Here is an 18,399-nt window from a genome sequence, read left to right as displayed (position 1 = left end):
TTCCTTCTGTCACAATGTCTATGAAAATACCATGTCTGTTTCTACCTTGTTGAGAACTAGGAAGTTGGCATCATAGCACACATCCATCAATTACACACACACACTTAATCAGAGACAGTGAAATATGAAGAATCCATTTTCCTTAGAATGAGCAAAATTTAGAATCTGGGGTTTTTGACAAGTAACTCACAACACCTCAGAAATGTTCTGAAACCTTGGTGACCAGCTTACTCCTGAGTCTATTACCTCATAATTGTTTGAGCAGCGTCCAAGACATTTTTCTTTGAATGCATTTCCTAGCTCCAACCCTCACCAGACTGATTTAGAAAATTAACTTGTCTCTCTGGAGCCAGTTCTGAATTAAAATTAATGTTTCAAGTCTCTTTGACCCACACCCAATCACTCTTGCACACAGGGACAGGAGGTGTATGCGACAGAAATACTTCTACTCTTGGAATTTAAAACAGTGTCACTGCAATATTTCCAATTACAGAAAACTTGCCAACAGGAGCGGAAAAAGAAAGAATAATTGGATGCTTATCCCACAACAATATTTTGGCTGATTTAAAATCGTTGAACCTCATTAGTTTTACCCTTGTCCTAAAACAGCAGAAGGTGCCAGTGTGACATAGGAAACTCTCAAGTAGAAAATGGTACACTATTCATATATGACAACGGAAGGATAGAGACTGCATAAATTCACCAAGTGAAAGATTAAAACACAGTGTGTACAAAGTCCAGTTCACATATCCTTAGCTCTTCTGAACACTAATGTGTTGACAGTGTTTACAATCACAGTGCACAAGCAATGAATTAGCATGACATGCCATGTTTACATCATACCCAAAGAAGGAAAATACTTATCCAAAAACATTACCAGAGTATGCATGGTCCACCATGCTTTGCACACAGAGGGTGTAATGGGAAATTAAGAATCCATACAGCTCAGCTTGGTGGTTAAGAAGGACTAGTTCATTTTGTAAAACTCCTTGGGTTCAAATTTCAAGTCTAGTACTTATTAGCTTCCAAGGCTTTAATAAGATTCTTAATCCCATTGTCTCTTCATCTCTAAAGTGGAAATTAAAATAGCACTTAATAGAGTCTGATTGACAAGAACAAGTAAATAATGTAGCAGAGAGACCAAGTACACAGTCGTGCACACAGAACTTTTCAAAAAGTAATAAACATTTTTTTCAATAGCAAAAGTTTGAAAGATCCAGAGAAATTCCTTATCTAACCTTTTTATTCCAGTTACAATCTTTCTTGCCTATATAAGCATGACCAGTACACTCTACAGTTAACAGCTGATTAGTCAATCAGTAACCACAGCTCTTAAGTCACACACCGAGATTGCTCTGTGTACATCACCAGTCAACATTAGGTCTGAGACATGGCTGCCAATTTTCGGTTCTGCAAAGTACTAGGATGATATTGATGCTGCTAGTGTGAACACAATGCCTAGAGAGTCAATGGTCTGTGATGTTCCACCCCAGCCACAACCATTCTCTTCATTTCCAGAGCATCTCTTCCAGTGCTCTTCTTTATCTCAAAGCTTAGTACTGTGAGCCTCATTCTTGAGACTGGCTGTCACTCTGTCCAGGTGAAGGATATTATGCTACTCTTCATCTTAGTAGAAAGAGGTGACATAATGAATGTTCTGTTTTTCTTTGCCTGGGCTCTGAGCCCAAAGAGGCAGGACCTATCATCCATTAGGTTGTGGCCTCACTAATCCTAGGCTCATAGAGTTCCTGCAGCAAATAAAAAGCTCCACATACCTGGGGATTAACTAAGAGAGCAAATACCTATCTACCTTAATTCTGGCTGGGTCTCTGGTACCTTATTCCTTAGATAAACTCTTTACCATATGGAGACTTCCAAGATACCATATGGCAGATTAAAAGAACCTGACTTTCTAGTATTCCTATCCAAGTCACTCTTAGGTACTTTTATTAACAAGAAAGCCATGTGGCATATTTCACATGCATACACAGATGTGCTAAATGAAAGTGTTGTTTATAAATTATGATTCATTTGCATTTTATTTCATCAAGAAAAGAAACAGACGCTGGCTTTCTTCACATCAAACAATAATTTTCTATTTTAAAGTTTGGCATGTTTTCTGTAAAGACCTGATTCAAAATCTCTTTGAAGAATATATACATACATACATATATACATTTAGATTGTTCACACCTAAAACACCAATTAAGTTTCTTTTGTCTTTGATTTCATATTTCTGGAAAATAATTTGACCGAGCTTGAATGCTAATTTTTCTCTAGTTGCAAAACATTCAAGCAATTTCATAATTAGCCTAGTAAAAGGATACCCCTTCTTCAATACAATCAGAATTTGACAATAATTCAAAAGCAACATCTTGTCCTTAATGCTAACAGTTTGGGACCCTCAACATAAAATTCTTTACAAAGGTTGAGTTAATATCTCTAGGAACCATTGATCAATCAGTGTGACTATATGGTTTATAACACTATTTTGCTTAAAGATTTGATTGGGGTTTCTCTTTTTACACTATTGATTTTTTTAATCTGTATTTATTTTTCCTTCCATTGAAATGGTTCCAGATAATGGCACTAACTTTGAAGATTGTCCTTGTCTTTCTTTCATCTTGTACGATGCTCACACATCCTCTGTCCCTCTTTTTTCTTGCCTCAATTTATTAAAAAGCATTGTTTTATCATAAACTCATACATTGGTGCCCTGACCATTTAGACATTATATAAAAAGGTTAATTTTGTGTGGCTCAGAATTCAGCGATCAGGTTGGAAATAACACTGAAGCTTTCTTCAATATTTTAAGTCATCTACTCTAATCCGGTTGTTACCACTGGTATTCTACAGGTCTCAGGAATCTGGTTGTACTGGCAGAAGCACCTCTTTCCCAGAAACCCCAGAGGAAACTGTGGCTAGACTAAGTATATTCATAGGCTAACAATAATCAGTAGATCAGATTTGAGCTTCTAAGAAAAACTTCTCTCTCCCACTTTTAAATATTCTTGGAATCACATTTGTAAGATGCAGAAAGACTTTGATGGTATTTTCTCTGAGAGCTAAGTCAACTGGACCACCAACAAATGTCTAACATGAACACCTTGAATGAAAGGGGGTTACATTCTCATTGGATTAAAATAGATATTTTACAGGTGCTCTACCTTCTGAGCTAGGAGGTCTTCCTAGTCAGTGTGCCTGAAAAAAGTGGATATGCTTAAAATTTCCAGGTCTAGTTCCCACAGAACAACTCCAACAAAAAAAAAAAATCCATGTTTCTTCTCTGTGGCATTTTGATCATGCCTCTAGCATGTTGCATGAGTTAGAGAAGTGAAGTATGATTGCACTGAAGGATCTGTCAGTTGCTTGCTTCCTGTTCCCCCAGTCAGCATGCTGCACAACAGTCCTCCAATACTCCACCAATCCCCAAGGTAACCACGATGACTTCTCATTGAGATTTCAGGCACCACAGATCATATTCTTCTACAAAATGCATGAGTAGTTTTTCTAATTAAAAGTAGATCTGTGCAAAGTCCACAGATTGTCACTTTCACTTGCTGTTGGGGATTAAGCATGATGCTGTTTGGCTTGAGGTCTCTGAAGATGATCTTTTTACTAAAAATGCCTCCAAAAGCCATGAATATTTCAGCCACAAAGAAGCAGGGATGTCTTCTATGAACATTTCTTTAATTCCGTGACTTAGTCTCCACCAGTAAGGTAGACAAGAATTATGAGATGTTTTCCACCGGCCTGAAAAAGCATAAGCCAAGCCTACAAAGAAGGGATTCTTTACCCTTTTGAGATTATTCTACTCTGCTTTTGTTTGAGCTGTATTTTTCACATATTGTTGCTACCACTGCCTTTCTATACACCTTAATGGAGAATAATTTCCAGTTAATTTCCCCTATCAATTTTCATACTTGAAAATGTTTTCTACAACCATCTTTAATGAAAACTCAAGATAATTCAGAACATTCTGGTTTGTCTTGTTCTGGGCCCCTGTTCACAGTTTGAGTGAGATGTCAAATTTCTCACAAAATTCCATGCCAATTTCACACAGTCCAACTGCTTGATAGTTCAAACTTTTTCCCAGCTTATTCCAAAATCCTAATAGACTTCTAGTACCTGATTTTCAACACAGAAATCCTGAGGTCATGGTAGAAATATTTGACATAGTTTGGTACTATAAGTCTTTATCCCTATCATCACCTTGTGAATTTGAACCTACTACATGCACAATCATGACCTCTACCATCAACTGCTGCCTAGGATAAGTACTAAAGTTGTTTATTAAATGATACTAGAGATGTGATATTCTAAACCATGTTAGGAAGCCATTTCCTATCCCCCTCAGGTTACCCATACTTCCTGATGATCTAGGAACTGGTAACCTTCATCCAGATAAATCACTGACTTCCAAATACATCTTTGATTACTTTTTCATTTACCACTATCTTCATATTATGACCTGAACCCAAATAAAATCTTTAATAGGAAATATTAGCAATTCTTTATATCCTAAATAGAGTAATAACCCATTTTTACATTTTAATAACTCCAACTTCAGCATAAGCACAATAATTTTTAATGCACAAGCACTTTAATTATATAGTATAAGCAATTTTGCTAGAGAAAACCTTATTGGAAAATTTCAGTTCAATGCCTTTAAATTCCTGTATTACAAAACTATCACATATCTTCTCAAATCAGATTTAGCACCTCCAACTATAAAAAAAGAATTGCATTAGAGATGTTTCAGTGGTCTCTGAACCAGAACTATCTGATTAAGCATCTTTTGCTGACAGCCTTATACCAAGTAGAATAAGTTTGAGCCTTTAACTTCAATCTTTTGTATAGCTTGAACTCTAAGTCATTGAGCATTGCAATATGTCTGATTTTGACTTAGATTTATCACATATCGGTAGATTCACATCTGTATTAGTCACTGTCCTCTATAGAAACAAATGAAGAAATAGCTAGGATAGACAGATGATAGATAGATAGATAGATAGATAGATAGATAGATAGATAGAGTGATAGATAGATAGATAAATAGATGATAGATAGATGATAGATAGATAGATAGATAGATAGATGATAGATAGATAGACAGATAGAGTGATAGATGGAGTGATAGATAGAGTGATAGAGAATTAGAGATAAATAGACATTTAGACTTGCTAGATCACAGCCTATTCCTCACCAGGAACTTTCCCCTTGTGCCACATTGCCAGAAAACCCAGGTAAGAAACTTGACTCACACACCTGGTAACCTCCTTTAGAATCACCTCAAAACCCTGAAAGTTTCTAGCAGGAACTTCTGCCTCTTCATAGGCCTAATCCTTCCCTTTCAGACTTGCCAAATGTCAGCCCACCCCCCAGCTGAGTTTCTCCAACTGTCCCACATGTCCAAAATATTTAGGTAGGTAATTCACACCAACCCTTCTAGGTTACCACAAAACTCTGCATCATCCAAACAGGAATGCTGTTTCCTTATCCAGTCTAGACCCACCAAAACCCTTCACACATCCCAGAGTCCTGCAACATGGAGAGATCTAGCTGGTAATGACTTGGAAGCTATCTCACTAATAGATAGCTTTCATGGTGCTCAACTTTCTTTTATGTACATGAATAAGAACAAAATTTCACCAACATTCTTACTTACCACAGAGACGACAACTTTTCAGTGTACAGAGATTAAGAGTCTATGAAATATTCATCTCTCAATGGGACATTTGTAGCACACCCTCAATACCAGGGCACTAAAATCTTTGGGTCATGGTGGAAGAAGGGGTAAAACTTGGAAGACCAAGAGGTAATGGACAAGATATAATATGGAAACTGAATTTGCTGAACAGGACAGGATCGTTGCAAATATGATTTTGTAGCACCCGTGGCAACACATCCAAGACCTATACAAGGTCAAATCAGCCAATACTCCAACATGGATGGGGGAAGGGTTCATGAAGTCCCTGGTCCAGCTAAGCAACTATTGATAACTCATGGTTGCTGATGCAGTAAGAGCAGTCTTTAGGAATGTGGTTCCGGAGAGGCAAATTGACGTGAGTATACGGTTCCACACTCATGCTCATGCACCAACTGCACTCAGTAGGGTTGAAACTGAAGCATGAGCAGCACAGAAAGGAAGAGCAGTAGATGGATAGGAAGGAATAATGGCTGATGATTGGGAAGAGGATTTAATCAAAACAAACTATATTCATGTACAAATCCTTCAAACAATAAAGAGCAATGTATTTTTAAAATCACATTTATAGATTGGCCTATATGATGTGATCTTTTTTTATAGTACAGAGTAGAGTTTATGAATAATCATGGGGGCCGTTAAGAGGGTAGTAGAGGCAGAGAGAGAAGAGAGGAGGAGTAGAGAAGCAGAGGCCGGCCATGAGCACGTGGAGAGAGAGGAGGGAAGGGAATGGGGAGAGGAGGGGCAAGGGGGGCGAGCAAGAGGCCAAGAGGCCAAGAGCTACATGATATTATCTTAATAGCCTAGCATGGCTGTCTTTACACTGCAGAGCATCAAGTGGTTGCTTTGTCCAGAAAGACGGTACCTAGTAGTCAGGTCTAACCAGGTGCTAAAGTGAAGGCAAGGTAGCAAACAGCCAAGATTTTTTTCCCTTGGACCTCCTTTAATCTGGGCTGCCACCGGGAGGTACTACCCATATTAAGGGTGGGGTCTGGCAACTTCAAAATAATCTTACCAAGAAAAATCCCTTACACAAGTACCTAGCAATTCCCCTTTTAGTTGACTGCAGATTGACAATGAAGATTAACCATCACAAGACTACCCCTTGTCAATATAACCATCAGCCACATCTCTTTTTGTCATGTCTAATTTCCAAATGAAATAAAATGCAAGAGTGTAATTCTGCCGAACATGATATAACTATCCAGTGTATAATTTCTAATGCACAATTTCCCCCCACAGAATAGCTGGCATTCTTCGTTGAGAAATACTTCAATTTTTAGTGTACCTACCAATATGATCATAGTTATTCACAATATTTAATAACTGATATTATCTCGATCACTGTTACACTGCATGGTAAAGAAAAACAGGGAATAAAACATGAATATCAGCTTAATATGTGTGTATATAGCACAGACATAGTCTTATTTTGAAGAAGGAAATGTTATTCTGGTTCACAATCCTTCATAGAAGGAAAGTCAAGGCAGAAGCCAGCTGAGAGAGCTGAAAAATTTCATCTACAGTCAGAAGAAGTGAGAGACTGAAACATATTAGTGTTCATCTCTGCAGTTTAAAGAAAGCAGTTGATGTGTGCTGGTGTTCACCTCATCTTCTCTACTTACACACTGCAGCATTAAGTGCTCCGGGAACTGTCCTGTCCACCCCGGGCAGGTCTTGCAACTTCAATTTATGTAACCAAAATAATTTCCACAGATACACCTAGAAGCTCATTTAGGTGATTCTAAAACCTGTCATGTTGACAATTGACATTAACCATGACACCATGAAACACAGTAATATCTTAATTGCTTATTAAGCATGCACTGTGGCCATATATAATGGAATATGCCTGAATCCCAGCACAAGATAGAAAAAAGCAAAAAGTTCGAGGTCAGGCTGAGCTACACAGCAAGTTTCCTTTGAGACTCGAAAGCAAGATTCTGTCTCTCAAAAATGTGGGTGAGGAAATCTAGTGATCATATGACCATATGTATCACAGTAAATCACCCATCTTTCTGAGAACTGCTTAACATTTAAAAGATGACTTAGCCCTCTTAGAAATCCAAAGGAAAGGAGGGGATAGTACCTTTTCCCATTTTTAGGCATAAACACATGGGCTATTCTACTTGATAATAAAGAGATCAACCTAGGACAGAATTTTGGGAAGATTCTTATAATACATGAATTAAGATTCCTAATTATCTAAAGCAGTCAATATTATTTTATAAATATTTGTTTTATATACCAGAATGGTTTAAGAAAAGTATGTTCTAATGAGGTTTCTTCTATCTTCATTGGGACATCAACTGGTGTCATGAATTTGGGTCTTGCTTAGAGAGTTTATTATTGAGAGTTCATGGGTGCAGCTTCCTTGGCATATATAGTAAAAACAATATCACAATATCACCCAGCCCTCCAACTCCTGCAATCTTTCTGCTCTGCTTCCAAATCAGCCTCCTCTATGGATGAGCCCCGAAAATTGGTTATTAAATACCAAGTGGTCAGCCCTAAAAGCAAACACATACAAGCAACACAAAATGGACTCAGAAGATTTTTATATATTTATTCCATATATAGGTATATAGAGAGAGAGATCAATATAGATGCCATTAATAATTTCTTAAGAGAACCCATGAATTAGATAAAGAATGGGAAAAGGGACATGTGAGAGGCTGGAGAGAGGGGAAATGGTATGAATAAAACATACATAAATTAATTCAAATTACTTTGAAATAAAAGCTGAGAAAGATAGGTATAATCCAAGTTTAGTTTCATTTTATATTTTCAAGAGAGACACAGGAAAGGTGACAGATAGCTAAGTTTTTGGTCAAGCAGATACATTACTTAATTTGGGAGACTCAAAGTCCATCTATAGTTTCGAGAAAGGCTAAGGGAGCCCAATGTACAGCAAGTCCAATTCCTACCAAAGAACAGCAATAGTTATGCTACTATAGGGCTCTGAACAAACTGTGTTTTAAGAAAGTGAGAGCTTCAATCTAAACATGAAAATTTTTGAAAGTTGTGCTTTGACAATAAACAGCTTCAAAGAGCCTGGCCTGGGAGCAAAAGTCACAGAGGGATCTTCCAGGTAACTACAGAGGCAATCTTCTGCTCTTGACACTTTTGTGCTAGGCTCAGGGAGTTATGTGAGGTGACAATGGCTCTTTGGCAGTGTTCATCACAGCAATGCCACCCCTGCACAGAGGTAATAATGCTGTGGTATCATTGCTGGGATCATAAAGCAAAACATCAGAGGAGATCCTGGGTAGACGTTCTAAACACAGCCCATCAAGTAATTCTTATATGTCATAATAAACACCAGAATAATAAGGACAAAATGGGTAGAATTAACAAACATTATATCCTCACTGTAAGAGTCGTTGAGAGGTAGCTGTTGTGTGTATTCATGAGTAGAGTCTGGGTAATCAAGTGTAGTGATGGAGACCAAGGTGTCTGAGGCAACAGTGAATATTTAGTAACAAAAGGACAGGGTGAGAAAGCGGTGTGATGTTTTTATACTCCAGAATCGACATTATATATACCAGGATCAGGACCAAAGAAACAGTGTAACAATACACATGCTGATACCATCTAGGTACTCAAAGTTCTCTCTTCATTGAGCACTTTAAAAGTGTGATACTGAGCTGGATTCACCAGGGTGCCCAGTACCATCAGCAGTACCACTGACGCCAAGCCAGACATGGTAGCACAGTAGTTGTTTGAGTAAAGTTGTGTCCTGGCTATGAACATTATTTGCCTGGGCTGTGAGCAGGTCTGGCCCCTGGCGCTCTGCTTCCCATATCTCTGAGCAGGCTCTGCACAAGCAGATTCTTGACAGAATAGAACAGAAACCCTCATGGCAATTACAATCCTCATTTTTTAACTGCTCAAAGTCACCTTAGCTGATATTTATAACTACCTTCCTCTCTTTCCCATTTCTTATTTCTTCTACATTCAACAAGCATTTCAACAGTTCTTGGTTCTTATCTGCAGCAGTGACTCATACCTTCACTCCTGAGGGTTCTGAGACATTTATCATCCTACCTGGATTGAATTGTTATAGTTTCCCATTGACCTTAATCAGAGGACAGGTTACCACCAAGGAATACCTTAAAGATCTCCTGCACTAAAGGTGTACTGTTCCTTACCTTCATTGTGAACGAGCAATCCAATTTCCTCCTAGTAATCTGAATCCATCACCCCTCTGTCGTTGACTCCTTTCTTAGCCAGGTGATTCAAGGATATCAGAAGTCCAAAGTGGCCAGGAAGAAGATTTAATTCCAAGTTCAATGGATGCTTTGTACCCCCTGGCAGAAAGACTCTCTCTTTTGGAATCAAAATTTCCAGGCCAACATAGAATGATGCTTCTGGAAGAGGAAGCAAAGACTCTGAATCATTCACTATGGGCATTGTCATTTCTACCTCTTGATTCCAGGTGTCATGAATCCCGCCAATAGAAAAAAAGAGTAAGGTTTCTTAGTTAGGGTTTCCTAACTAAGAAAGATGTGAGGAAATGGTGCTATGAAGAGATACCATGACCATGGCAACTCTGATAAAGAGAATGTTTCCTTCACCAGAACTGAATTATGATGCTGCAGCTGTTCACTTCTGAATGATACCTATATAGCAATCAGAACATCTGAAATCCAGTTCTTTTAGCCCTTTTATTTTCAGCCAACCAATCACAGGGCACAACCTAGAGGCCATAGTATATTCAGCTGGATAGAAGAAATTGTAAAAGTAGTTAGAAGCACAGAACTTTTGGAAACTTCCTCCTGTGCCTCAGAGCCTACTCAAGACCGTCACATATATAGCACTTCCTTTGCCAATAGATTGTGGTGATGCTTCCAGTCTTCCTTTCGCTGTCCTCTCATAGGTATAATGGCAAAAGCATGGGTTCTTCTCTTTAGTAATAGCCTAAATAACTGCAACAGAAAACGAGGTCATTATAAACATGTGTATACAATTTACACCATGCAAATTCTTTAAACCTGGATGCTCAATGAGATGAGATGATGGCTTATTGGAAACACTCCAATTCTATTGCTCTGCCACCATTAGAATTTTTTAAATTGGGGAAATAACCACCGTAAAAAGCCTGTGTCGATAAATTTAATACTATATGCAAAAACTTATATAGGACACACACGCACATGCTCACGAACACACGCGCGAACACACACACACACAGGCACACACAAACACATACAAAATTCGAAGGGATTACCACATCACATGCCTCTGGATTACAGCCCTTGTTCTTAGCTTTGCAAAACAACCAGTCAGTCCACATTACCTTGAGGAGTTCAGTCATAAATTAGAGATATTAAGACACTGTTTAAAGTTAGAGTGATGCCCAACCAATAAAAAGAGACACTACTCAATATGTTTAATCCTATAGAATTTGACTTGAGACAAAGGTGTGGATTGGTCAGAATAAAGATTTTTGCATAACAAGTAATAACATTTTGCATTGGTCATGTTTCTTGTTTGGGGACATATGTCTGTCTACAACTTTAACAAGAATGGTTAAAACATGAATGGTTTTCTTAATTAATAAAAGATTTTAAAAGTAGTAGAACATTGCACAGATTCTAAAGGGGGTGAAGCACAAAGCTAGGTAGTGACACGAAAGAGTGTTGTGGGAAAGGTGAACATACTGATACGAACGCGGAGGTACCTTAGGAGCACACCACCTTGGGAAATTTGATGGAAGCAAACCATCTCTGAATTGTATTGTATATGCTTGTAAAATTTTTAGCTTTCTACAATGTTTGAATATTACTTTTGAAGATAAAAGATAAGGTTCTTTAAGATAAATGTACCCTCATAGACATGCGTTACTTCTAAAAGCATGAAAATAGAAGGTAGTGAGCTGAAATTGCATCATCAGTGTATAGAGGCTTGAGGGAAAAAGATTGAGGCCCAGAAAGGATGCTTTCTTCTGCATCACATTAATGAAAAGTGCACCAACTCTAATCCAAAGCAAGAAAGGGTTTTAAAAGTTCCTCATTCTAGAAAATTACACATAGCTTACTTGTGTACCAAATGTTTTCTACTATAAACAAAAGGCTGAGTTGGGCAACTGCACTTCTATCTGTTTAGAATAAACTAGTGTAACTATGGTAAGGTCCAGGAAGACAGAAACTCCTTAATGTCATGTACTAGGAGAAAATCAAACCCAACTGAGACCCAGGGCCTCACACCCTTGGTTGATGCTTACATTTGTACATCACAAAATTAAATTTCTTTCAAACAGACCTTCATCCTACTCTTCTAAGTTCTTCCTTTCCTCAAAATCATAATGGACATGGAAGGATAGTTCCCTACACACTGTACTGTGAGTTAGGAAAGTCTTTTCCAGACTAATTCAGGAGGAAGAGAATGCTTACTAAGTCTTGGTTTGTTGGTATGCTATCTCGGTAAAGGAGTCCTATGTCACTAAACATTTAAAGTGAGCAATTTGTCATCCAGGTAAGTTTGATTATATGAGTAAGGCCCCCATCATACTCAGGACCACCAGGCTACCTTGCATCCAGCCTTCAAAGGCGAGTTAACCTCACAAAGCCTCCAAGAAAACACAAATGATTTTCTCCCGATTGTGGAGTCATTTAGTGGCTGTCTATCAATCAGGCCTTCATCTGAAGGCAAGAAAACAGGGGTATTTATCATTTCTTGCCTCTTCTATTAAAATGGAGAGACAGGACACCTTGGCAAAGTGCTGATGGCCATTCTCTCAAACAAAGCAGTGCGAAGAACAGCTGGGTACCCAGAGAACCCAGAGCTGTCATTCGAATATGAGTGGCCATTTTCAACAAGGCTTTCTATGTATGATGTTCACACCTCCAATATACATATTAGATGGTGTTCCTTTTTTATCAGCAGGCTACTCTCGGAAAAGATTTGTGTTCTTAGAAAGTACAGTGTCCTCGGATAGCCCTTTCCATGTCATGCACACACGACACCTCCTCCTCCACCACCAACAGTGTTCCTTTTTATTTAACGAAATGGAACCCACCCACAGATTTTCTGAAAGCTGTATTTTCAAAAGAAAACTAGATTTAACTAAGTATTTTATTTAAACCAGTACATCAAGCTGTTATCATTCTAACATGTGGCTGATGTGTTAAACTATTAACAAGCTCCTCAACGCATTTTTATCATCTTGAATCTCTGAAGCTCAGCATGGTGTTTAAATTGGGCTACTCACTTTTCAAAGACTCAACAGCAATATGGAGATAGTGACCAAAAACATTGGAAATATGAGCTTTGTAATTTTTCCAACTGAGAGATTTTTCAGAGTTTAAAAAGCAGAAGCCTGTGAACTCTATACACTACTGCAATACATGAAATGTAATAGCAGGGCAGTTTTAATCACAGAAGAGCCTGCTAACCCTTTCTGACCAGCCAGCCAGCCTTTACTAGCCTTTCTGACTCCCACAACTCCCACAAAGACATCTCAGCCAAACCTCAGGGCCTCTAGGAACAAAATTTTCAAGTTATTTTCCCCAGTATGTGAACGGGCAGAGACAGATGATTGACACATAGATGTCAGGATTGGTGAGAGATTGGTAGAAGGATATGAGGTGGGAAGATGGCTGGTGAGATATGTGGATAGTGGGAATGGATAGATAATGAATAAATGATTGATAGATAGATAGATAGATAGATAGATAGATAGATAGATAGATAGACAGACAGACAGACTGACAGACAGATGATACATACATACATATATACATATGTACAGAGATATGATAGATAAATAGATTATAGACAGACAGATAGGTAGGCAGATAATATATACACACACATGTATGCATGTGTACAAATAGATGACAGATAGATAAATTATTAGATAGATAGATAGATAGATAGATAGATAGATAGATAGATAGATAGATAGATAGATAATACATACTTAGGTACATACATAATACATAGAGATGATAGATAAGTAGATGACAGATACAGAGAGATAGATTAATTAATTAATTAATTAAATGTTATTTGACTTTCCCTAGGAAGATGCAAACAAATATCTGTTCACCTAAATTAGGGCACTTGTTACAGATCAAAGAAATGATCCCCTTCATGTCTATCTTCATGAGCCAGTGAGTTTTTTGGTTTCCTTACAAGAACACAGATGAGCAGTTACTTACCAGAACATGAGCAACTCAAAAGCAGTCACATTGTTAAAAAGACAATCTGTCCCATCATAGATGGTGATTCACAAAAGCTGAGTTTCTGGAGCTTCCATGAGGCTAGACTAGACAGAGGGACTCTTTTCCCCAGCAGCTGTTGCTGCTGATTTGAGCTTGGGAAGAGGCAATGTGACTTGTAAGTTTCTGGAGCTCTTAAGACTTGGCGTTCTGTTTAGTCCTAGGCCTTGTTAATTTTCATGCTTTTCCTGTGACTTTTCATGTGTATGTATGGAGAGAGGTGTTTGCATGTGTATGTATTTGTGTGTGTGCATGTGAACTGGGAGTGTACATAATCATATACATATGTATATAAAAACCACGAGTCTATAGCAGACCCTCTACCTCTCCCACTCCCCTCTCTTATGTTTTAACTTCAGAGACTTTCCCATTTATGTCCTTTATCTCCAGCATTAGGACTGCAGTTGCAAACTACCATGTCTACCTTTTGATGTGGATATTTGGGGTCTGCAGTCAGATCTTAATGTTTACACACCAAATATTTTACCAACTGAGCTAAACCCAAGCCTCATACTACTAGATCTTAGTGAACTTTCCTCCAGGGAGAAATGAGTTTTTTGGGAGGGTTCTCATTAATTTAATTAATTTATGTATTTATTCACTTTACATCAGTTTGTTTATATATATAAACTGTTCTACACACACACACACACACACACACACACATATATATATATATATATATATATATATATATATATATATATAACACTTTATATTTTTATATGCCTCATGATGGTGTACACACAGTTTTGTTTTTCTATACTGGTCTAGAGTTTCTAACAGAATAGAGGACTATGACCCAGGGATAACTAGACTTTCTAGTCTGGTAAAAAATCTTTCCCACCGTGAAACAGAGGCATCTGTAAAATGTTCCTCTGGGAAGCCTGGAATGTGGAGTCACGTTTGGATATAACAAGGCCTAGAATTCAATCCTGCATTATCTCGGCCAACTCGGACTTAATGTTCTAGCTTTGTTTTCCTGAGAATCGCTCTGTCTTGATTATTTTCCTTTCTTGTCAAGATTCCCAGAAACAATTAACATCTGAAGAATCCTGGGAAATCCAACGAAACATAAATAGTGCTGGAGGCTCTCAGCTCTTCAAAGTCCCCTGGACCATCAGAAGCAGATCCTGACAGCTTCTCTGAATCTGTTCTGCTTAGCTGTCAGGTGATAATATTCATTCCCTGACTCACAAAGGGCCCACAGCTTATTAACTGAACGGCAGCTTTTTACAACACATTAAGCAAACGCATGTATTGACCTTTTGTAGTTTCTCTCCATGGTATCATATTTTTTGTTTACATTAGCACATTCTATTTCAAATGGAAAGCTGGCTTCAAGCTTCACTGGAGTCCAGACATGGTACAAGAAACTCTGCACTCAGTACTGAGGCTATGAACGCATCTCTCCTCTAACATGTTACCCCAGACCCTATACTGAAGGCAGGATCCCCAAGAGGGAGGGGTGCCTCCAATGAGCACAGTATCTGGAGCTGTCTTTTGCTCCTTCTCTTACACAAAACACCGTAAGCACGTCTCTGCTAGGCGGGGAAAATATCTGCTTGTATTGCTTTTACTGCCATACGGTATATAACTAAGAGGCAATCTGGAAAAACTTTCCAGATTTGCTAATCATATACAGAAGGATATTAGACCCAGAGTCAACAAATTAATATCATTAATCATAATAAAAGGTAGCATCTGTTGCATGAACATGAACCAGGTTCTGTGCTGCATGTTCTATTGAAGTAATGAGATCTGGGGAGAGGTACTGTTTATTGGTTTTTCTAAGTGTGTATGTTGTAGGGAAAGGGCTTACTTTATTTTCTGCTAATAACTTATTATACTAATAGGATTCTGCCTTACCCTTGGGGTGTTGAAGGATCACACCAAGGTCTCACTCTGACCTCTTCACTTCCTTAAAAGTAATGTCTAATACTACTTCCGAAAGTCCCAACTGTGTTCACTTTAAATTTGCAAGCTTATCTATATCCATATCACAACTGTGTAATGCCAGCACTTTGGATGGCTAATGCAGAGGAATTATGAATTTAAAGCTTGCCTCGGCTCCCCAAGTTCCAAGCCAGCCTAAGCAAGCATGACAAGACTATCTAAAAAAATATTAATGTGTAAACTCACTTTCAAACAATATTTTTTCTATAACCTGGACTTGAAATTTCAATAGTCATGGCCGGAGTCCCTAGTGTCCCCTCAGTCCCTTGCTCTCCTCTCTTCTCTGTTCTCTGCTATACTACTATATGACTGGAAGAGAGAAGGAAGGACGCATGTAGGACTCCATCTTGTTTTGTTCCCACAGTGTGGCAGTGACCTTCTATCTCCCTAGGTATTGTCTCTATGTGATAGGTGTGAAATGCTAGCTCTTGGTGTGTTTTTAATGCTTGTTCAGGGAATGTGTGGGATCTGCTCCACAACTTCCTGCTGCAAAATCCACTATAGACATTATTGTGTTCTCTCTGGCCCTTCTCTGCCACCACCTGACAAGGGCCAGAGCACTGGGAAGGATCACAGGTAGGAAGGCTCAAGAGCTTGTCTGGGAAAAGCTGAGCATCCTCATTCTCTCCTCCAGCCTCTTGGCCCCAGCTTAGCAACATCAGGAACTGTCTAGCCACAGGTGCTTGTGGCTGACTCCTAACTCAGCACAGTTGACAATTTAGGCAGTTCTAAATGTGGCAGCTATGCTCTTGGAGTCTCCCATGAGGGAATGTATACAGAAAGAGCTAATAATGAAAGGGCCTAGAAGCAGTTGACACCAAGTAGCTGTAAAAGTAACTCAATCTAAGTTTCAAATACTGTCCTCTCCTTAAAAGATGTAACTTCCTGGAGTAGTGGCTATCTCTAGAACTGAGAAAGAGAAAGCACAAAAGATTTCTAAAAAAATTTCACCATGACAGAGATCAAAAAATAATAATAAATAGTCCCTAAAAGATTGGATCACATCAAAGGAACACAGGCCAAAGCTGAAGACTTCTTTTCAGTTAGTGTTTACAAGAAAAAAGCAAAACAATCAAACAAAAACAAATAAAATAAATAGCACAGCAGATAATTATACTCCAAAACATGCTATTAACATGAGTTGCTGCCATAGAATTCAAGCCATAAGTAGAAGAGATAAAGAAATAAAAAGATAAACTATATACTAATATATGACTAACCCATCAAGAAGATGTAAAGATGTTAAACATACATGTACTGGGTATTTGAGGCTCCTATTTTCATAAAAAGCACTAATGAACACAAAAGACCAGACAGATACTAACACAGTAACAGTAGATTCAGTCAACCCTTCATTCTCATTAGATAGGTCACCCAGACCAAAAATCACCAAAAAAGCATCAGACATAAATTGTGGCATAGGACTAAAGGATCAAAGTGATAGTTATACAATGTCCCATTCAGGAAAAACAGAATAAATGTTCCTCTCAGCAGTCCATAAAACCTTCCTTAAATTAGGCCCCATTGTGGGTTACAATGTCAAGAACACAAGTCCAAAAGAATCAAAATAACTTCCAATATCTTATCAGACTATAGTAGAATAAAATTTAGTATCAAAGGCAATAAGCTAGATAAACTATACAAATACTTGGAGACGGAACGGTACCCCTATTAATATGGGAACATACATGAAAACACCAATGTACATGCTCACACATGTTATTCGTATGTATATTCACAAAATTAAAAGAACACATGAAAGAAATATTAGACAGGGGGAATATTTTCTGTGCGCATGGATAGAATCCATTGTGTAAAAATAGATATATTGCTAAAAGTAAGCTACAGATTAATACACTTTCCCTCAAAATTCCTATGATACTCTTCAGAAAACTATAAATAATCCTGAAATTTATACAGAATGACATAACTCAAAAGGCCAAAGCAATCCTAAGCAGTCAGAGCAATTGTACAGGTGTTACAGTACCTGATCTTGAACTATTATGACAAAGCCACATAACATAAACAGTAGGAGTTCTGGCAAGAAGAGAAGGGAAGGGAAGGGAAGGGAAGGGAAGGGAAGGGAAGGGAAGGGAAGGCAAGGGAAGGGAAGGGAAGGGAAGGGAAGAGAAGGGAATGGAAGAGAAGAGAGGAATAGAAGGAGACCAATATAATAGGAAAGAGAACCAACCAATAAACTCTCACAGCTATAGCCGCCTAGTTAACATAGATGTCAAAATATTGAAAAAAAATTTCCAAAAGATGCTGGAAAAAAATGGATTTCAACATGTAGAAAAGTAAACAAAACCCAAATCTCTCACTCTATTTATTAACATAAAATGGATCAAAGGCCTAAATAAAAGACCTGAAAATAAGGACAAATATTTAAAGCCATGCAATAATCCATCTCACCCTAGTCCAACATGTATGTGTGTGCATGTTTGCATGTGTGTGTATGCGTTTGTGCATGTTCATGTGAGTATGTGTGTGTGTGTGTATGTCACCTATACA

This window comes from Micromys minutus (assembly GCF_963924665.1).
Source record: "Micromys minutus genome assembly, chromosome: 8".
Taxonomy (NCBI): domain Eukaryota; kingdom Metazoa; phylum Chordata; class Mammalia; order Rodentia; family Muridae; genus Micromys; species Micromys minutus.
This window is presented reverse-complemented; position numbering follows the sequence as displayed.